The following is a 24594-nucleotide window of genomic DNA, read 5'->3' as shown; positions in this document are numbered from 1 at the left end:
ATATGGTATGTTTACAAGCAGTTTTTTTTTCATCTGATGACGTTTTAAATTTAATCGTTTTTTTTAATGTTTTATAAAACTTGTTCATGTAGGTATGTGTGGACATACTTATTCAAGTGAACAAGTTCTACCACACAGACACGTGTGTGGTGTATCCAAATACCAGCAATATATTTTTAGTTTTTAATTTTAAATGTTTGTAAAACTTTAATGGATTTTAAGTATGAATAGTTATTGGTCATTTGAGCATTTAAGAAAAACGGTAAATTAATACACGCAAGTAGACAATAGGATTTAATTGTAAGTTTAAGAAATTCAGTATAAAGCCTAGACGCATCGCTATTAAACTTTACAATCGCAATCGTTTCATTAATCCCGTTCGTGGCAAAGTTCAAGCCCCACCATACAGTATAGCACCGGCGTTAGAGAGAGAGACGGCAATTTTCAACCCTATAGGTTAGATAAAGACAGCCATCGCCATAGATGTTGCGTTAGCCACGCCCACCCAAAGATCAAGCAAAGTCTACACCTCCGAAGGCATTCGTGCGCGCGCGCCGATGAAAACGCACGTGCTACGATTCATGATTTTCCAAAATACTCGCGATGTGTTGTGTTAAGATTATTTGTGACTGACTTGGTGATTTTGACACTTGTGATTCGATTGTAAGGATTCTGTGTGACTTTTACGGAGGCTGTGGAGTGAGTGGATTTTCTTTCGTGAAAACACCAAAGATTTAAGGTAAGTTAAATTTATTTTTAAGGGGTGAAAATCAATGTTGAAAATACGACCAAAATATTCCGATAACAGCTTTTCTTAAATTTTATACTTCATTCAATATATTTCGTCATTACATATTTTAAAAAAAATTTGATATAGATTAATACATAATAATTAATTTTACATTTACAATTTAAATCTCCAAGGATAATGTTACCGAGATTCATAGCAAATATAAAATACGACTAACAATTATTAATAAACATTTAACATATAAGTAAAATCAAAGTATAAATTGATAAACAAAATAAACATGCCCTCTTTTTGTAACATTCTTGTTAAATTTAAAACAAATAAAATGTAAAAAACCAAATAAACCCAAAAGTTGCTAATTTCTTGCGAATACATACCGCCATTGACACGTAAAGGTAGAAATAACGTTGACCTAAAAAACCGTAATGTATCGTTAATAAAATAAAATAATAAAAGCTTTTACAAATATTTTAAAACCATTAAAACCAGTAACAAAATCTAGATATTCTGCTAATATCTAAGTTAAATTTAATGGACAGAACGTATTATCAAAATATTGCGGCATTTTCACATAAACGCGGTACTTTAAGTACCTATAGAAAAGTCATATGTTTATTTTACGTAAATGCTAAATCATATTATTGGTAAAGGTTTACTGTATAATTATAAAAAAAAATTATATATGTGATAATATCTGTCAATAACAAAATTGTCCACCCTCAACTTAATACATATAACAACTTCATAGGAATTAACTGCAAAATTATGGAATTAAAGCAAAAATACAACGGATTATGCGTACTTAGTAATTTGATCCTCTATAATCTTTATACAAAAGACTTCAACGGGAGTCCAGCATTTTATAATCCTCAAGGATTGAAATTAATATAGGATTAAAGTATTAAGTGTGTTAGCAGGTAGTGTTAACTGTAGTGGTAGTTTGTACACGCGGTAATAACATTTTTAGGCAAATTTAATTCAATGTAAATTGTTTTTTTTTTTAGTATTAGATACAAATTTAATATAAAATGTAATTATGAAATATTAACTAAAATGTTTAATTTAATGAAAGTTCCGTTTATATTCACTTATAATACCACAAGGTGCAATTCTATTGGCCGATATTTGGGTCGGAAAAATAATCGTATTCAATTTGTATTTCAGTCTTGAAATTTTTTATAGACTTAAATAATTTCGAGAATGAAATACAAAGCATTTGACCAATAGTTCATAAAGTCATATTACACTTGCGACATTACTTATGATTAAATTAAGCGATAAACAATGTGAAAAATTAGCGCAATACCCGACAAAAACATTTCTTATAACTGATACAAAACAAGTATTTATTGCACAAATGTTATTGTTACTATATATAAACGCAACAAATGCACCAATTGTTTCTTGTGAATTGCTTAAATCCAACATGGTAGGGCTGAACTCAAAGTAATACCACTAATATATAAAATAACTACAATTATATCAAGGCAAGGAATGTCTTTAAAAGCCGTATAATAATTTAGTAGTGTAAATAAATTGAATAATTACAAAAACTTGGACAACTTTTCAGTTAATAGTAGAATGTTTGTTCGAACCTCAAAATCTTATCTACGATAAATGACAATTTAAGGACATAGATGCATGACCTCCTTTATTTAGGTTCAATTGAACAATTGACCATTATGTTCATAATATCGCGAGTTATTAAAAACACAAAGAAAATAAAAATATTGCATAATACATGTGTGGGAATTATTCTCACGGACCTAAGTTCACAAAAAGTGTCTTTCGAGTTAGGCTTTGAATACAATGACGATTGTCTTAAACCCAGTTAGGGTTCATATTAGTAACTTATCCAGACATTTCTATGTTATATTAACCAATAAATTTAAATATTTAAGAATTCCTAAGGCATAATCTGTTATACGCACGCACATGGCGTATAGTCTTTGATTACTAAAGATTCAAATACTCAGAAAAGTTACCAACATACCTTAAATATATTAAAAAACCGAATAATCATTCTTGAGCGATTAAGGACTTTCAAATCATATTAAGTCATCTTTCGGTCGGTTTTATATAACATTTAATACTAAATAACAAAACAAACAGTCAAGTTACAACCCTTTTAGTTGGGGTCTCAGATTTATGTATCTGTTTCATCATAATTTGTCAATCTAATAGGCTAGTAACTAGCCACTAATAGGTGATCGGCCTCCTGTGCTTGACGCATGCCGTCGACTTTTTGGGTCTAAGGCAAGCCGATTTCCTCACGAAGTTTTTCCTTCACCGTTCGAGCGAATGCTTAATCCGCACATAGACAAAGTCCATTGGTGAATAACCGGGGATCGAACCTACGATCCCAAGGATGAGAGACGCACGCTGAAGCCACTAGGCCAACACTGCTTAAGATAGTAAATAACAGTAACTATTAAATATAGGCTCAAATCGATCTAATCAAAAAGCAATGGTTCATAGGCTGGCACGCGCTGGTGACACATTTACAACCATTCACTTTCTTCACTTACCACACTTATGATATTTAGCGAACCATCCATCACCATTTAGAAAACCTAATTGCTCTCTTTGACGTCCGTTTAAAGAAAAATTGTTTGTTTATGACGCAGGCGTAAAACGAAAATGAAACACCAAAAATAAATATTTATAAAACATATTAGTTTTGGTACAGCAGCATTATACTCAAACAAAAATAACATATTACTGTTATTTTAATAAGATAATATTATTGTGGGTAAAACATTACTATATTCTTTAACTAATCTTTATATTTATAATTCTTCTGTGAGTGTATATGTCACTGAACTTCTCTCAAACGACTGAACCGATTTTGATGAATTTTTTTGTGTGTGTTCAAGGGGATCTGGGAATGGTTTAGATTCACAAATCAGCCCGGCAGATGGCGCTGCAGTCGGTACTTTCATACTTTGTTTAATAACCTAATCGCTTGAAATATCATGCAGGACAACGTCTGTGGGGTCCACTAGTTGTTCTATAATCTCTTACAAAAAAAAATGTGTACTTAAGTTATGGTAGTGATCTGTGGAAAAAAAGGTTTTATAGTTCGTTGTAAATATCGTAATATATAACTTGCACTATAAGGCCATATTTCAATAGTTATAGCATTAACGATTAATTTTCAGACAACCTTGAGCTAAAAACCTATTTTCAGTTATCATAAACGGTTAAAACAAAAAGTTGATATCAAAAATATATTTTCTCAAAATATTAAATTATTGTGTAAATACTTAAGCAAAGTCCTTCCTTGAAAAAAAAACTACAAACGAGATCGCTTAATGACATCTCATTGAGTCAGTCACCATCAATCCATTGAAAACAGGAAAAGAATTCCTAGCAGAAGCCTACTGTGTTAAAAATGCAGGCTTTTTCGCAGAAATGACAAAACAGCAAAAACAGCATCATTAAACGTATGTATGTAAAAAGCCATGTCGATCAATGTCTCGATGTAGAATTTTTGTTCGATCTAGTTTATTCAACGACTTACGCGCCATCTAGGGACAATAAAAGTCATTAATTAGGCGAAACGATGCCTTTAAAAAGTTAAGTTATACTAATGTAATCTTAATTACTATATACATTGGATTTGATATAATACGAATAAAACTAAGCTAATTATAAATTTAAGTGTTATAAATTGCTCTAATCAGCTCGATAAATTAGTATTATGGTTTAAGTTAAATAGTTTAAGGTTTTTCTTATATTTTTTGCTCTTTTTTTGTGCATTTATCATAATAATCGCATTAACTTTAAAATACATTAACTAAAGGATTTTCTAAAATTTAACCTTAATTTTGACACCATTTATGTGTTTTTTCTCTGAAATATAAAATAAATTAAAGCTCTAAATACGTAATTTAATAAGATTGTTTGATAATGCAGTAGATATAAATATAATAATGATTTAATATTAATAATTTTTGGTTTTCACGTTAGGTTAATAAAAACAGATTTATTTAAATTAATGTTATACTTTTATAATCTACTAATCGTCGATTTGGAAGATATGCTTATTTTACAAATAAAATTAATTTTGTTTTCGTTTACAAAATTAAAATATGAAACTTTCGTTGCTCATAACCTCAGAATGTAATCAAGAGATATTATTAGATTATAATCAGCAGTTTTTATGTTAAAGTAATTATGATAATTACACATTACATATGACGGCTCTGTGTCTTAGTCTATAGGTTAGATTTAAAAAATATTTAACCGAACAAAATACTAAAATAAAAATATATAATACTATATATTTTACTATAATCATGACATCATATCTAATTCTTGTAATACTAATACTTGTATAAAAGTCCACTCCAGTTCCCACGTGTAATGACGCAGAACATCATAATCATGTACCGTTCGCACCCAGCCTGATATAAACGAAATGCATCATTTTATTTCATCTGAGAAAATCGACGATGCCTATAACTGGAATCTAATTGACAGTCTAGCCCTTATATTACTAAGTACAGTACTTAGAGAGCTTTTATCCCATTTTTATTTAATAATATGGTATTATAGCGTTATCGGTATGTTTTTTAAACAACGTTGACGGAAAATTTAAAAAGAACTAGAACTCTTCCACGTTTAAAGTTTCGGTACACCCGGGTTCTTAATTTATTATACCTATAGAAAAGTTTAATATCTTAAAGTACTATAGTTTGAAAGAACCTTATCCTTAGTAAGGATTTATACATTAATTAAGATAGTTTTACGTGCAAAAACACACCGGATGCATTACTCGCCTTGAACTCAATGCAATTATAAATTATTGTATTAAGAAACCGCACCAAGGAAAGAGGAATAAATATACACACGTAAATGATATTTTGGAATCGATAAAATATCTATAAACACAATACCGATTAGTTACAAATAATTATGTAACCTTTTATTAAATATTACAAATCCAGATGCGCAATAGTGACAGTTTTCTAAATGTCATCTGATATAAAATATGCCAGAACAATTTAACAATCTTCCTGGTTGTTCGTAAAATGTATCAAAAGTGTACAACTTCATTGGAGTTCGGTCGTGAGCGCTCTGTGGGGTTAACATGCTATTCGGCCTATGTTTTGATACTCTAGGAGGATTATAAAATATCTACTAGGAATATTTACTTATTCGTTATAACCAAAATAAATATTTACATTGGTTTGGGTAAAATATAAACTGGTTTTTAAAATAAACAAAAAAAATATTTTGAATCGGTCTAGTTATTTTACAATATTTTGAATAATAAATAGCCATGACAAAGATTATTATGCCTATACTAATCGCAGGATACATATGTAGTTACAGGGTAGTATCTTGAGCCAACAATTTAATACTTCAATACAATCTTTTATTAGAGAAATATAGAAATAAATAAAAATATTATTTTTCTTTAGCAGGCTACACTAATATAATTTTCCTAGTGCTTTATGCTTTCACTTTAGGGTCTCTCTTGGACTTGAAAAAATAATCTCGTTTTTGTAACTGCATGTAGACAGACGAACGTGAACGACACACGAATATGTTTCCTTATATTCATGTGTCGTTCATGTACAGTCCGCCTTATTTAGTTCTGAGACATTCTTGTTTACGATGCGAAAGTACTTAGATTTTATTGGTATTTCGTGATGTCTCCAATCCATAAGTGTCATTTATCAAAAACAAGACAACATTACCAACGTTTAGTGAATTTGTTTAAATTAAATGTAGATAAATGCGCAGGCACGAAGCAAAATAGTCTGAAATTGGAAATTGCATGTGCGAACTGTATAATCAATTTTTATCCTTCTAATAAACCAATATTTTATGAACCAAATAAAAAAATCCAAGAACTTAATGAACTACTGTCGTACTCAAAGTCAAAGTCTAATGACGACATAACAATTTTTATAAAATCAGCTACGAAAAATGGCTGATTAGTTTTTGACAAATATAACCTTATGTTCCCATTGTCATTATTATTGATAAAATGTCTTTATTTATGCTACAATTTGTTGCATTACAAAAACTAAAATTAAATAGTAAAGTAAAGCCTTATTTATTTATAACGCCTTTAAGGAAATTCTATATCGCTATTTTAAAAAGTATGGTGGATCATAAATTGTAAGGAAACTCATACAATGCCTGTACTGAAATGTTTAATAAGTTTCAATAAAAAACGTACCGACTAAAACACTTAATATTTAATTATTTGTACCTGGACCAACTATTCGAATTATAGACAATAATTAAAGACAGTTTAGTTCACAGAAAAAGCACCTATTATATTTGACACCACAGTTATCGTATTTGATTGTCATAGATCATTAGTTAAAAGCAATTTATTTCCATCACTGATCTATCGGATCTTATAAACAATTAATTTGTTTTTACTGTAGGAAAGTATCAAATGTTAATTTATAACACAAGTCATTACACAATGGATTGAAATATGAATTATTTTTATAAGTAGCTCACAGTTTATCATTAATTATTGAATCTTTAAATGACTATTAATTATCATTAAGATCCTGTATTAGTGAGCGGTTTGAAATATAAACTTATGGCGATCGTTAGGGGTCAAATAATGATACAATTTATTTCAATACATTATTAGGTTCTTCATTATTAACATTAACTATAAGTATTGACCTCATATATTTATTATTTATAGCATAGTAGCTGTTAGCCTTTTGTGCCTAACATAGGCTTTCTTGGGATGAAACACGTTGATAGAAATCCCCATTAGTATAGAGCTGGCACAGGCTTTGTACGTAGAGTTGGCTGTCACTGTTCCTCCTCATACTTAAGGTAGTTTAAAATATATATTAAAATACTTGTATTGTAAGCTATTTAGTCATGCATTTGATACATCTATCAAAGATCTTTAATCTAAAAGCTTTCTACAAAACTTAAACCATACGACACACTAAGGTGATTTCTATCATTCGGTTCGCATGACCCCTTACATAATCCGATCTCTAATTACATCGCACCGAAGACACCCGACCGACAAACTTTGGTTTGCCGCCGGCGAAATTACAACAGCAGCCCGAAAACATCAGAAATCTCAGTTAAATCACTTTGCTGGCTGCACCGGTGCTTGCCGTGATATTTAATTTGTCAATGTTGGACGTTGACAGGTTGTTATTACTATGCCTTTTTTAAGAAATCGTCTGCTGAGTGGTGTAACGGATCCTTATTTAAATGTCAAGTAGTCATTCAGTTTTCGGAGAAGTTTATGTTGATTTTGTTTTGTCTTACATGAGTTTACAAACGAGCTCGCTGGTTGACATATATTATGGACGTTTAATATTAACAGTACCAATCGTAATTTTTACGTGCAGATGATGAGGATTCTGTTAGTTATAAAGGCTGTCGATTGATAGCATATGTGCAGCGCACTATGTGAAACCAGATGCCCACTGAAGTATTTCCGTACTAATTCGACTTAGGGACCTTCAAGATAAGAGTGTACCAATTCTTAAAAGTCCGGGTTACATCAGGTGAGCCTCCTGCCCGTTTGCCTCCTATTACATTAAATAAAGTGCAAATACTACTCTTTTATACTTTAATTATTTCCAATATACAATATTTACAACACTCTTAACCAACATAGTAATAATAACAATAATTAATAGTAGATAAATAAAAAAATACAACAAATTTAAAGACTTTGGTCGTTATGGTTTAATGTTGGCAACATTTCCAGATATTGCGATACAAATATAATAAGGATGTTTGTAAAAGGTCCCAATGCTATGTTAATTATGATAATAAGCTTCTAGTGTTTGAACTTTATTTAAAGCTCATTTAAATATATATTCAAACAAAGCTTTTCATATGTACTTAGGCGCCATAAGGTCTACTTTGAAAAGATACTACACATGATACGATTTTTAATGGCGTTAAACATTTAATAAAGACATAATTACACCATAAGGGCAATAATCATTACTTCAATATATGCAATTAATTGTAAAATAACTTCAAAATAGAACTGGCTTATTTAGGGCCGGACCAGTCAATGACGCCCTCACAAAATTGTATAAAACATTGCATCATTTTATGATTTGTTTGGTGTGTGCAAAATTTAAAAAATTAATAAACCTCCATATTAAGAGCTGGCAAAATCGTCGGCGACAACTATCGTGTCGTAAACGCTGGGATGTTAGACTCCCCATACGTAATAAGTAGCAATAACTCGATTGACATTTGCTATAGAGTTTTGATTTTACGAGCGGCGTGTCGTGCGTTCCGTGATTGATTTTCACAAATAACACCCGAACACATTGTACTGTCAATCTTTTAAGATTATGCTTATATTCTGAGTGATTTCTATTTTGTGTCTCCGTTTACAAATTGTGAAATTTTCGACTCGTACGGTTTCATCACACAAATGTCGTGTGGTGTGGCTAGGATTCAAGAAATCAAACTCACAAATGCGGTCATTCAAAATGGTATAAAATCTTGCCTTGAATACTGTAAGAATTATTGTATAATATAGCAGTAGAAATGGCAACATCTTGACTTTTATATTGAATTACTGTAACCTAACGTTATGACTTCAGCGTTTAAAACTATACAAAAACCTCGGAAGTGTTAGTACAAATCAATTTCAAATTCGCTGTAATATTAACATTTGAAAAATTAATTTAATTAATTAAAAATCCAGACAGATGTCGGACCAGGTAACGAGACCTTTGTCACAGCTTTAGAGGTCACTCCTAATTGTATTTTACGCCAAAAAGAAACTGAAATTTGATTAACACCTTTTTCAACACTTGAATGTCATATTCTAAATGTTTGTTTAAATATTTTACCACACATCTATTTAAGATATCATTCTTCACATACATACGCTTTTTGGAGTAATAATTAACTCCACTCTGAGATTTGTTTTGCATAGATTTTGCGTATGAGAACCAAAATGCGACTTCTTTAAGAATAATCGTCGTCAGTTAATTATCATAAAACCATACTGTTTATGACAACGAAAATATACCCCTATACAAAATTCGGTTCGGTCACTTTTCGATTGCTTTAAGACAGACTAAAAGACGCGACCGCCGGTAAGAATTATTAAACGTAAATTTTTAGAAATATCGACACCCTTCATTTTAACACTGGGACTTTTTTACGTCAAATATAAATAAATCAGTGGCAACCTTTTTAAGTCTAGACCTCAGATTTCTGTACCTGTTTCACCATTGTAAATCTAATAGGCAAGGCAAGCAAGTAGGTGATCGGCCTCCTGTGCCTGGCACACGCCGTCGACTTTTTGGGTCTAAGGCAAGCCGGTTTCCTAACGATGTTTTCCTTCACAGTTCGAGCGAATGTTAAACGCGCACATAGAAAGAAAGTCCATTGGTGCACAGGCTAGGATCGAACCTACGACCTAAGGCATGATAGTCGCACACTGAAGCCACTAGGCCAACACTGCTATTATTGTTCATTATATTATTGCACACTGGATTAAAGACAATCGTAAGTCAGTGAGCAGAAAATGGTGAACCAATTATGTAAACAATATGGTAATTAGCCTCACGCGATGCCATTACTGGGGCAAGATCAAGGTGCCGTATTTACTTCATGACATGATAATGTTATATCATTCTCTTTGCTAATTTTATTACTTTTTATGTTCGTAATGTTATCGTACAATCTAAATCATAGTTACTTTAAAGCTTATCAATGTTTTTAAACGATTCTGTACACACTATAGGTTCGTAATATCTGAAAGTGTTTGAAATACGCAAGATATTTCTGATATAAATATTTTATCTAAATTGGAAACATTAGGCACAAGATGAACAGACAAAACAGACTGTATTGTAAAAAAAAAACTAGCACTAATACCGATATTCGTACACCACTTTGCTTCTATCAAACAGAAGAAGAAACACATTTGCATTCGGGACTAAAAAGTTTTTATATAAAATTAAACTAATTATTTCACCTCCTATTAAATTTATTTAGCTATGACGCGTAATAAATAACTAATTAATTAATAACCGCAAATTAATCAATTATATAGTTCAAACCACAATAGATAAAGGTTTTGCTATTTTCTGAATTGTATGTAAGATACATACAATACCAATCGCGATACCTTCAGCGACAATACAACAGCTGATTTTTTATAATTTTATTTATGAAAATTTACGCTACAACAACATCAAACGTAACGCACTGCACTATGGATAATCGAGATCTGTTTCAAATCAAATAGTTTTATAACGAATTTATAATATCTATATTTAAGAAAACCACTCTTTATATATTATTTAATAATTAAGGGTAATGTGAATTTTGTTGCTTAAAATTGTACCGCGAATTCAGTGCAAAATGAAGATAAAACGCGTTGTTATCAATGAACAACCGCAAACTAATCAATTAAATAGTTCAACATTAGAAACCACAATAGATAGAGGTTGTTTCCTGGCTTGTATCATACTTTTGCCGATAACTTCCGAAACCGCTCGTATCCGCGGCTGATTTAATTAAATGTTATTCTTGAATATCTACGCTACGAACTTTACAAGTTCAAGGTAAGTCGGTTTGCTCTAAATTATCGAATCGCGCGTTGTTCCATCTCAATCCTACAAAATGTGTATAAAAATAAACGTTAGCTACGCTTTGAAATAACGTTGAATACACGAAATTATTTAGTTCTAGTATTAAACAAATAGAAGACTTCAAGTTTTTAAATTGCTATTTGTGAAAACATAACACTATTTTTAATAAAACAAAATGTTTTGTAATAATACTGGTGGTCCAAATAATATAAATAAATAAATCAGTGGCGCTACAACCATTTTTGGGCTGGACCTCAGATTTCTGTATCTGTTTCATGATCATTTGTCTTATGGGCAAGTAGATGATCAGCCTCCTGTACTCATGCTAGCGCTATGCTATGCTGCAAATAATAGATAAATAAAATAAAATAACTGAAACGCAAATTGTAGGTCTAGTTTCATATTGAGTGTGTTTTTCATAGTGATTTTATAAAATTATTTTAAAAGAAAACTATTAGATACCAAAAGACTTTTATTTTCGCTTATTCTTATGTCTTGAGTATGCTAAAGATTATGATCTCTTATGAGAACTGGAGCGCAACCTTTTACTATGTTTTATTTGTTTACAATCCTATGAACTCAAAAATAATAATATGTATTATTTATAAAATTTAATATTTACTATTAAAAAATATTAGGCTTAGTGCATATTAATTTTATTTAATTAATACATAAAATCCTCGCAGATATATATGGAACTTATCGAAAGATTTAACTGCAATTATTTATGTATGCCTGTATGTGTCGGAATGTATCTATGGTATTAAAAAATTTAAAACTGTTCAAAGTCCGCTGTCAACCTTACAAATAGCATTACATAACTACAATATTCGAAAATGAAGAGGTGCATGCGAACTTCATAACTATTTGATAATCTTTCGCAACGTTAAATGCTTGTAATTAAATATATTAGCTCATTTTGTGGTACTGAAGACTTTATTTTCATATACTAGAATGTGACTGTTAAAAAAATTTATGAAATCATCAAGAAAAAACGTAAGAATTCTTAAAAGTCCGCAACACATATGCGAGCCCTCAGGCAACGTAAGGGCAGCGATATCACTTAACATTAGGTGACTCTCCTGTTATAAAAACTAAAAAGTACAACCTACTTACTTTCAAAACTATACCCAATTTTTTTTAAATATTTTAGTATATTACAAATTGACTGTAATTTAAAAATTATTTAGTTTAATAAAGTTTTCAATTGCGGTTTATTTTATCTTAAATCCATAAAGATTTAAGATATCAAAAAAAACCAATGGTTCGTGATATAAGCGCGTGGCAAATAACCAATATCTTTATAATATTACTATATATAAGAAACTGCGGGGCACACCATTATGTCACTTATAAGTAAGGTATTACTTTTAAAGTTAAATTTCCCCAAAAATCCTAACTAACGTGGCAGCACGTATCCTACTAAACAAAATACAGTAAATAAAGCTTGCGAAATATACACTATGAAAGCAGATATTACTCAAACGTTCTTGTACTTAAAATTCTTAAGCTTCAATCTAAGAACGAGTCTTTTAATTATCACCTATATCGAGCCATCACAGTATGAGGTGCTAAGCATCCGTAATCCGTATCTTCGTAATTAACGCTTGTAACATCCCAATACAAACCTCCTACACTGTTATTAACACGATTAACTCCTAGATGGAGTTATCCCACCCAGGAACGATTAACATGTTAAAAATAACGTAGAACGGAAGAGAAGGACTGGCTATAAACTCTCCGCCACTCTTTTTAGTCGCCAAGTTTTTTTTTTAAGCAATGAAAAATAATGCTTTACCACAAAATTAGTCTGCCTTGGACCTCCGGCATACACTTGCAAAGTACTAGTCCAACAGAGCGTATACTCCAGTCAATAAAAGCATTTATAAACATCAAATTAAAACCTTAACACACAGCTCGATCGCGTGTATGGACCGAATAAAAATCAAAACCGTGGAAAAACTATTTCGAAAATCAATATTTTTATAATTTGTCTCAATTGCTTTATTGTTTCACGTGTTGTAAGACGTTTGTTTAACAATTTTACGGTTAATTGTTTAAAGATACGGTTAAAACCTGATCAATGGGAATCAGGACAATGTTTTTTAACTTTCGAAGATTACTTAAACAATACATTGATAAAAGCCAGCCAGCGGTTTAATATTACATTTATATTGTAATAATTTACTGCCCCAAAGAGAAATACTTGAATTTTGTTTTAAACTTACCATCAGATGACCTTTAGTAGAAGCAATTATATAAAATATATATTTACCGAGCGGCCTCTCACTATCAATACATTTATCTAACAATAACAATTTTTAATCTGTGTGAAATTCGATACCAGATGAAAGATTAACCTTACGGCCCAGTTACAATACGTTAACAATTTATTGACTTAGATTAAAATTAAGTTTTAAGGAAGCGTTCAAGTATTACGTAACGAATTTGGGGGGGGGGGGTATTCATTTTGTAAAACGTTACGATGCGGGGCGGGGTACCACATAATGGTAACTTTTAGGTTTGAAGAGTCACTGGGTGGTCACGAAACATTTTACTATTAGGTACAGAGAAACGTTACAGTGCGTTACATGGGGAGGGGGGGTCAATATTCTCCAAAAATCGCTCCCTAAGGACAATTTTAAAATCTATTTTCATTGTAATGAACTAACTTAATTTTTTTTTAAATATATGAAGAAATACCTCGACATAGTTTCAAAATACGAAGATGTCCCGACTCCATGGATGCATGGTCACGGGTTGATTGCATATCTGGATTGACATAATAATTATACTTTATTTACTACATCACAATAATACAAAAAAGGAGAAAAATGAAATAAATGAAGGATCAGTTTCTTCCAGAAGCTTCTGTCATAGTTTCGAAAATAAAATGCATTATAGGTACATTGCATAGCTCCAATAGCTGCTGGTTAGAGATTCTCTGGGCCAGAATATATTTTTTACGTACACTTAAGTTGAAGTGTAAAGGAGCAATAGTACATTTTTATCCTTTTACGATACTCAGTTTCGCATGATATTGGGGATATATAAATTAGTAGAGATTAAGGGATATCATTTTATGAATTCTAGCAATTACTTTCTAAGCTACAGATAAACTGTTAATACAGTAATACATTGCCTTCACAATCCACGTCTTTCGAATGAAACCTCGATTCAATATCAATCATTCAGCCTTTATACAAATCTAAATAACATTTAAATTCAATTCCGAAGTATCCTTTGATGGTGGAGATATCAGTTTATCTTTAATAGATCTGACCAGTTTCACTATGCTAATGCTGGTTTACAAGAGCTTTTAAGATATTATAAGCATACCTTACTCTCAGTTTTGCCTTCTTCAAAGATATACTCTGAACTTATAGGTGACATATATTCTAGTAAAACTTAGTAGCTGAAAATATTACTGATATAGTAAGCTTACATACATACAAACATTGGTTTCAAATCTGTGAACATCATCTACTTTTCTACTGTATAAACAGAAATATAACACGTGGCAATTGATACACATAATAAGTAAAAGTGTATGCACAAAAGGTTAGAGCAACTCTCTACTTTGACAACTATTCCATATTACTAGTACAAACTGACAAGAGAAATCTTTTCAGGAAATAGCTTCTTAACTATTGTTTTAGTTTTCTAATGTTCGGAGGTCAGAAATGAATTAAGACAAGTCGAGTATATATTATATTTATTAATTGGTTTTATTCACAACAAAATTAAATGTATCAGCTACAACTGGATCTACAGAGTGATCTGCCAGAAAATTTTAATAATGGTATTTTTTGGCTGCCTTGATTATTGATAGTACAAGAAAAAATATATCTCGCTGTAAATTGAATCATTTGTTATTCGATTATAGGTATAAAAATATGCTTTCTAAGTTCTGCCGATCCAGTCTGGATAAAACTAAAAATTTAACATTTAATAAATTTGCAATTCTTACATTGTATAAGTCATTATTAAATAATATATACATATAAAATAATAGCGTTCGTAAATTGAAGGCATGTAAAAGTGGGTGCTAATTCAATCGTTCCGGACTGCGTAATACTGTGCTAAGTGCGTGTAGGTTACGCATTAATATTTTACATTGATAGATATTTCTTGAAATAATTCGTATTAGGTTGCAGTAATTGAAGCATAAATTAAAAATCAATTATTAAAGGCTTACCGCCTCCGTGGTTATGTTTACGCATTTGGTATTGGACCTTTATATTCCGTTGTTACGAAAATTCACTCTGAGTGAAAAGAAAACATAATATTGGCTCATGCGATATTTGGTGGTTATAGATCAATCGGTTTATAATAAGAAATAAGTATTATTATTACTTTTTTTATTCCTACATAATTATGTATTTACATTGTATATTCACGGATGCTTGGTGAACTCAAGCGACTGCTTTAATATAAAGAGTCTTCTCGTGTGTGTGGTGCGATGTTGCAGGATACTTGATTGTGAGGAAGTTGCATGGATCTGGTGAGCGCTGCGCCGTCTTAAGGCCGATTTACATTATCTTAGTGTTTAGGAGAGTGCTTTAGGATAGTACTTTAGTTGAAACATGTAAACGCTACTTGCTTTAGTAAACGCTACGCTAAAGAACTTGCCTTTCAAGTTGTACTAAAGCACTTTCCTAAACACTAAGATAATGTAAATCGGCCTTTAAGTTCTCATGTCTTTTTCAAACATGTATATCCTTTCTATAACATACTATCATAACTATTACGAGTTCATTGCCAGTTCTTCTCTTCCGTTCTACGCCCTTGATTTGAGAATTGGCAGTAAATGTAAAAATAGAAGCATTTAATGTATAGTTCTTTTTTTACGTTTATAAGTGTACATTGTGTTACCTTCATGAATAAATGATTTTTGACTTTGCCTATATGATTTTCCTTATTTTCACATGTGTGATGTTTGAGAGTAAAAATAGAATGAAAATCCTACAAAAACAAAACATGTGGTTACACATGAACGCGCGACCAAGCCGAGTTGCTAATTCGTCCACTATCAATCCGTGCAAGTGCTAATTTAGAAACGCGACTTTCCCCGCTCTGTTTGTCCGATCATTATCGATCAGACTTTGTTTCTGAAATTCCATAGATAACACACATTTGTGTAACAATCATACCTGATCATATCAAAACTCACTTCTGTATTTTATCCTTTTGTTTGGCACATGAAGGAATTGCCCATATGGTGGTCTCAGCCATTCGTAATTAAGTTACACCTAATATTATTGACACGAATTTTTAACAAAACGTTAATTTCTTTTGTTAGATGGAACGGCCAAACCACAAACTCTGATTTATGACTATTTGTCTCTAGGGTAGTTAAGACGAGATTAAAATTTGCTTTTAAAAGACGAATCATTGTGTTGGGATTTAGACACTTTTTATTTTGTATACGTGATAATTGTTTTGCCAACAGCTTATTGCAAGGGAAGAATATATTCATTGTTAGATGCGATTCTGAAACAAGTTTTGTTTTAAAATAAACCCCTTTTCCGCAAATAAATCTATGTCTATTTAATAAGGAAATATTTGTATTTTTATAACGAATAATTTAGAAGTTTTTACTTTTATTAAGTAATTTATATATTTTTTTCGAAAATATTTAATACAAAACTAAAGTTAATAGTATTAATAATAAACTTTGTACTTACCTTATATACTTAAATAACTATGTTTTGGAACCACCTATATACATATATCGTTTCAATCTCAGTGTGTATATATATCACAAATACTATCAATTTTGTCCTAATGAGTGGTACTTCATAACGACAGCCTTGTATTCTTTCTATCTTTTACGTTAGCTTATCTGCGGGGAAAATACCATATTGACAACCTAATAATTCACACCAAAATCTTTTGTTGATATATTAAGATCCCGTTAACTCGCGACTCGGCCACACCCAGTGGAGACTCTAATAGCTTAAGTGCTATGTTAATACAAGCTGTATGGGAGTTAACAGGTGACAAAACATCGTATGGTCGCTATAAAGGCTAGGTTTATTATGGCTTTGAATCATTTTTATTATGGACAGGTGGAAAACTTGGGAATTTTATAATATATCCTTTCTCATTATCTATCTATAGAATTAACTAAGTATTTTAATTTTGTGAAACTCAGATCAATATACGATTTTCATACAAATTAAAGGACTCGTTGAACACATTTTGTTTTGGCTTTCTGTAATCTGTACTGTCTAAGTGTTTGTTTTATAATATTATGTATGTTAGCTGTAAGATTACTTATAATTAAATAAATAAATATCTGTGTTTTCCAAGCGTGTTAACGTAATATTTAGAATTTGATTTGAGTATATTCAAACGACAAGAGCAGTGTTGGCCTAGTGGCTTCAGCTTGCGACTGTCATCCCTGAGGTCATAGGTTTGATCCCCGGCTGTGCACCAATAGACTTCCATACATTTGTTTGTCGTTGTGAAATTATCACACAAATATCAATGTTTATTCTAATTTTAAATTTTTGTTGCAGGTAATAAGCTGTTTATATTCTCATCGCTGTCAAAGAGCTTTTTAATTGTCTCCTTAACGGTAGCTATATAATCTGTAAGTACCCAAACAGTTTTTTTTCCCATCTCCTTTCAAACATCTAGCTAGCAGCACGCTGGAGTTTTAACCCTTCGTTGTTGACATCACCAGATTCCACACTGCGTTTTGTTCGCTGTTTCTTATAGAACAGCAAACGAGTGGAACTCCTTGCCCTCTTTCATCTTCTCTAGACAGTACGTATATATAGTAATATGGGTTCATTTAAGTGGCGGTTTAATAGGCATGGGATGGTGCCTAAAAGACTCTCCCTTTTAGGCTAGTTCTGTATAAAAAAATACTTATATAAACCTAAGAAAATAGCGTACCATTTCTTAAAAGGCTGGCAACGCGCTTGCGAGCCTCCTGGCAATGTGAGTATCCATGGGCGTCAGTATCACTTAACATCAGGTGAGCCTCCTGCCTGTTTGCTTTCTGTTACATAAAAAAAACCGTGTTTTACCCGTAGAAAATCATATTCCGCATCTACTGTTTACCTTCACAAAACGAATTCTTATTATTGTAGAAGGACATCAAAAATAGGGGCATTAAATCGTTACGAAAAGGCAAATTTAAATATATATTATTTTCTATTAGCAGAGTGAGGTCGGGAGGTCAAACCTCTCGGCACAGAATACCTCAATTGTGTCATGTCGAGATGCACAAGACGTAGAAAATACGACTTATCTTACCCTTTCTCTAGTAAATGAATTAAATTTGCAAACAGACGCATTCCTATGTAAAATCAACTAAGTTTACTAGCCTGTCTTGCATGTATAGATTTTTAAGTAATTTGGAAATAAATTTAGCCAATGTCAGTTAGGAATAAAGGGGTGTTTAAATAGCCCCAATAATATTGAACCTTACAAAAATACACATACTTTTTTCTACTTTAACTGTATGACCACGTTCGAGCATACTGAAATATGAAACTGCTAATGATTTCCTTAAATAAGGATAGATTTTTTAAGTTACTATCTATATATTCTAATTACTTATTCCTTAAATTAAAGACTTTCTAGTTATATAGGTTAATAAGTATGTTTCCCTTTAACACGTTCACTGCGGCAAGTAAAATAATAATTTACAATCAGGTGCGGCGGCGGGCCAAAATGCGCCCCCAATGATATTTCCGCCGGTGCGTGGCAGGTCTTTCTAGACCCAACAGCACTAGGATAGATTAAATTGCTATAACTTTGTGGAAACATAATGTATACATTTTTTTTTATATTGTTAGAATGACCTTGAACCCAACTTCCTTAGGTTTGATTCGCCCCGGGATCTGGCAAACAGGAAATGAGAAATAAAGCAGGAAAAGCGGCAGGCCGATAGCGACCTGAACCGCACTAGAATATATTTTTAGTAGTGATGGGACAGAGAAATATCGAAAATAAAACAGAATTATCGTAAACTCAACTCAAACTCAAACTCAAAATATCTTTATTCAAGTGGGTAACCAAGTACACTTTTGAATCGTCAAGTTAAATTAATCGTAAATTTACATTTACTACTAAAGGAACTGAAAAATTTATTTATTTACTTATGTATGCCTGTCTTTGAAACAGAAATACTTTTTATTTTTCTTAGTGGAAAATATTTCTTCACTGCTGTCACTATCACTGTCAATAACTGCAAGGCGAATTACTCTATTTTCCAAAATTTGTATTTTTCTTGTATTGCTTGCCATCGTTGATAATATCGAACGCTATGTTAGATCAGTTAGATAGCACAACACTAACTGGTCGGGCGCGCGCTCTGTGCGGTATCGGGTCGCCAGCTGCCTGTTGGGTGGGCGGGCTGAAATAGGCCCACTGCCGCACTCAGCGGATGCAAAGCAGCGTCAGTGCGTGGTAGGTCGATAAAAGCCTGCCGTTATGTTTTGATGGGGAACACCTACAATTTTGACCGCAAGATGAAATATATATTTGTCCCTGTCGAATTTTTACAAACATCTGAGATAATCGTTACGCACCAGCGAGAGGGACATAGATTTCTTCGTCCGCACCAGCGGAAATACCGCGGCAGGCTGATATCGGCCTGTTACGCAGTGAACGTGTTAAAGTGCCGATAATTTTAAAGTACAGTAACTATTTCCTTTCTGATAAACGTTAGCTTTATAAAGACACCTTGCATCGCCACGATTTTAAATCGATATCTATCTATAATCGACTTTAATCGATTTAAAATGAAGTGTGAAAGAGTTATAGCACGTCCCATTTCACTGTACCGTTAATTTTATTGCTAAAATCGTATAAAACTTTATTAACTATCAACTATTATTATATAATCCATTTTATTGGCCTTATTCATTTCAAAGCAGACACACAGTTCATATACACTGTCATCTTTATTAATAACATGTATTGCTATTTGCAATAAAAATATTATTAGTCCACTAAATTTTAATTGGCTTCTAAAAGGTATTTGTCCTTGAACACAAATTGGTCTAAGTCATTATGCGCCGAAGTATTTTTCCATAAGCGAAAGTTCCTTCAATACTCAACATTTGATAGGTTACGTACAAAGACGAATATGTAGATTTATTTTTGATTTATTAATTAAAAAATTAATCAGTTTAATTACACTGTATTAATTAAGGTACTCATTTTTCCTTCTTTATCACAGCGTACGGTTAAAAAAGTGAAACTGAAATTAGACTGTTTTCTTCATCAATAGGGTAAGATTACAATAATGAAAATTATAACGCGGTGAAATTCAGTTCTTGCATACGGTGAATAATATTACAAAATATTTCATGTGTTATTTAATTGTCCGATACCATTATATAAAATAAAAAGCGTTATTACACACGAATATGATTTATAGCTTAAAAATTAGCCTAGAAAGCTAAACAGTGCGTAATCGTATACAATTATAATTAAATAAAGGTTAGAGCCGTAATCAAGAGGTAATTGTATAGTATTGGATCGGACTCTTAGTTGGCTCTTCGTGCACTCTTTGATGAAGTCATGATGAAAACTGAGTTTAATTGTCGACTGGCAGGTATTTACCACTCGTAGCCATAAAAGCCAGGGGGTGAGAATCGTCACGTGTTTTGACAAGATGCTGATGACCAAGCAAGCCGTCGTTTTGCGTATGATTTGACAGCCTCGGACATCTAAATACTGAAAAGTATCTTCTATATCTCCATTATTTTTAATTGGATTGGGTTTTCAATGCAGTGACAGCATATCATTAATATTTGTGGTTTACTATTACAAGTGGATCTTAAACTAGGGCGCCCACTAAAGTGCAGCATACGAAGCTAGAGGTATCAAAGATGGATGGAAAGATGATACGGAAATTAATAGACAAAACACAGAATACAGCTTAAAGGTAACAGATGTTACGGTACAAATAAATAAACTAAAGTGGATATGGGCGGGGCACATGGCAAGAGGAACAGAAGAGTGGAGCAAAAGAGTACTAAACTGGTGCCCAATAGGTACAGCAAACAAAAAAGAGGGAGAGAAATTGGAAGGTGAAAGACCAAATTAAAGAAATAGCAGGTTCTGGCAGAGATTGGCATAATGCAGAGAGGAATGACGGGATTTGGAGGTAGCCTATACCAAAAAAGGCTACACAGTTTCCTAAAAGAAGATTGAAATAGAAACGTATCTAAATGTAAAAGTATCTGAATTAAAAGGTTATTATTATAATAACAAGTAATAATAGTATAATAACAAGTAATCTCGAAATGTTTAAAACACGTGCTCCCATTACCTACATTTCTTATATAAAGATAATATATAAACGTTCTGTTTGATAGTTAAAAATTGATACAGATACATTACATAATTTATATTGAGCAATCAAATGCATTAGTCATATTAAAATCAATGTGTGAAATGCGCCCACGCATGATCTTCGTGCGTTATCTCCATTGTTCTTACAACACTTTTTATTTTACGTTTATTTTATCTAGTGTTATATTTGTAGTAAAGTAAAATATGAGTATAAAAATTGAATGTGTGTTGTGCTCTCACGGTTAAAAAGCAGGATTATTTTTGATGGGTTTGGTTTGATAATATCAAGATTTAAGCACATTTATTTCCCTTATAGCTTTTATTTCTCTATAACAATGTATCTTTTATTAGAACACCTAAACTAAAGTACTTAAATCGCTAACATATCTTTTTATCATGATCAAAGTATTCCCCAAATAATGCTATCTCCAATCCCTCATAATAATTATAATATCGTTGATAAATCACTGTGCATTAATTCCGTTCAAATTAATGCAGAATATATTTTGAAAGCCAAAGTTCCCACGTCCCTCCCACGCGACACTGACGCACGCTTCGTGCTGCATAGACTATGATATCGCGAGCTTTAAAGCTCATTTTTTTATCATTAGTGAGCCGCACTGAATTCTGTTAAAATATAAAACTGAATAAAAGATATGACACTTGTTAATATTGGCTTAATCTGTAGATTGTGGAGCAGTGTTGGCCTAGTGGCTTCAGCATGCGACTCTCATACCTGAGGTTGTAGGTTCGATCCCCGACTGTGCACCAATGGACATTCTTTCTATGTGCGCATTTAACGTTTTTGCTCGAATGGTGAAGGAAAACATCGTGAGGAAACCGACATGTCTTAGACCCAAAAAGTCGACGGCAGGCACTGGAGGCTGATCACCTACTTGCCTATTAGATTTAAAAAAGATCATGAAACAGATTCAGAAATCTGAGGCCAAGACCTAAAGAGGTTGTAGCGCCACTGATTTATTTATTTTTAATCTGTAGATTGTATAGAGCTTATGTTAAGCGGGCGAAAGCTTAGTCTTTTCGCCTGTAATATCATCTTATCTGTTATAGAAATTAGTTTAACTAATTATTTATTTTACATCAATTAAATTATTTAAAAACCATTTAATTATTACTGAAAGTGGTATCTTAGACTAAAGGTTTTTGCAGGACTCCGATAACATTCACTCCTGAGTTGGCCGGAGGTGAGAATTTGAATTATTCACTAATTGATCACTTTATTATTTATATTGAGATGTTAAAACTACCACGTCTTACTTAGACATGAATTTATTTATTTACGATATTGCAGCTTATTTTAATGAAGATTAATGGTCGGTTTTTAAGAATAAGTTACGTAAAGCAAAATTAAGCGACTAATTTTTTGTACACATTTTACAAGGACGTGTTAATGTTCGTGATTGGGAAATTGGTTTGTAATACAAAGTAATTTATCTCCTAAGAAGCCTATGACAGTAACAAAGCGATAAAAAACTCGGTTCTTCTTTAAGTTTTTAATAAACAGAGAGCAGTGTTGGCCTAGTGGCTTCAGCAGTTGACTCTCATCGATTAGGTTCGATCCCCGGCTGGACACCAATAGGCTGTCTATGAGCGCATTCAACATTCGCTCGAACGGTGAAGGAAAACATAGAGAGGAAACCGGCTTTCACGACCCAAAAATTCGACGGCGTGTGTCAGGCACAGGAGGCAGAAAAGTTACAGAAATTTGAGACCCCGACCTAAAAAAGTTATAGCGCTTAATTTTTTTTTAATAAACAGAAGTCTCACTTAGCGCAACGTCTCACACTGAATAATAAAAATTTCACAAAAAGGTTGGATTCTATAAATAAGCAGCAATACTTGTTTTAATTACTTGTATATCTGTTTATACGATTATGTACGCTTTGAAATATGATCTGTCGTGTTTAGATAGCGCTGTGGCAAATGTATGTAATGTAGAATTAATACTTGCCTATTAGTAAGTAAAAATAACTTATAACTTATTACTTAAGTGTCAATGGAAAAATGTGCAATATATTATTGAGGCCGTATCAAAATGTTTTCATTTATATTAGCATTTATAAAAGAAAAGTAACTTTAGAGTCTGAGACATCAAATTGATATTATATAGTAATTGCTTAATAATAATTTCGTAATTTGTAGTTTAATAATTTCGTAGTTCTTATCTACTTAAAACTTTGTCCTTTTTTTGTTAAACGATTGTATTAAGAATGGAAAGGAAATTGGAAATGTAAAAGAATTTTCTTTAATTTTCAAATACAGACGATAGCATGATATACTCAGGTACTGAACAACGGTTATTTGAATGGTAAATGCTTCCAGAAGTTACAATTAGGATTCCCATAGATGGTACTATTAGCGCGCACACGAATCGCTCCGAGCGATCTATCTTTCCCACTGTTCCAACTTCTTACCAATAAATGTCAGTTCTGCTTATTTTGTATCTACACTCGTAGTCTATCTGAAATTTAAATTTTCTACAAAAGCGCGGCAAATGTGACATACCTAACTGTCGATGTCAAAATGACGCAACTGTCAATGTCCGAATAGATTTTATGTTTAATCTGTTTTACGTTTTGATTAAATTAAAGTTGTTTTTACATTTGATTTGCTTTTATCTTTGTATAATATCGTAAAGCGTAATTACAAGTTATATTAAATTCGCGGACAGGTAATAACTAATCATAATATTAAATAGAAATCACATTAATTTCCAATAAAATTCTATATCAATATCAGCTATCATAGACTGATAATAATCTAGAATTTTTAGTTTTATTACCAGTCGGAGCGTGTTCGACCGGATAACGTTTGATCTTACTGATTAAAAGCAGAGTAAAGGAATAGGTTATATTATAATTTTCCTATTTATTTTCTGTATACCGACTAAGAACTTTTTAGGGATTTGTT

The 24594-nt window shown here is 31.9% G+C and overlaps 1 protein-coding gene across 1 annotated transcript in view; it reads left to right on the top strand.

Annotated features, from left to right (window-relative positions):
* Positions 1-542: 542 nt before the first annotated feature.
* The window catches only part of LOC125049104 (knirps-related protein-like), a 63406-nt gene continuing 39354 nt past the window's right edge, over positions 543-24594 (top strand). The window contains exon 1 of the mRNA XM_047648204.1: positions 543-739. The gene's annotated coding sequence lies outside the window, so the exon portion shown is untranslated. The remainder of the gene's footprint in view (positions 740-24594) is intronic.

The sequence above is a fragment of the Pieris napi genome, chromosome 4 (genome assembly GCF_905475465.1).
Source record: "Pieris napi chromosome 4, ilPieNapi1.2, whole genome shotgun sequence".
NCBI lineage: Eukaryota > Metazoa > Arthropoda > Insecta > Lepidoptera > Pieridae > Pieris > Pieris napi.
The sequence above is the reverse complement of the archived record's forward strand: the minus strand, read 5'-3'. Positions and strand labels throughout refer to the sequence as shown.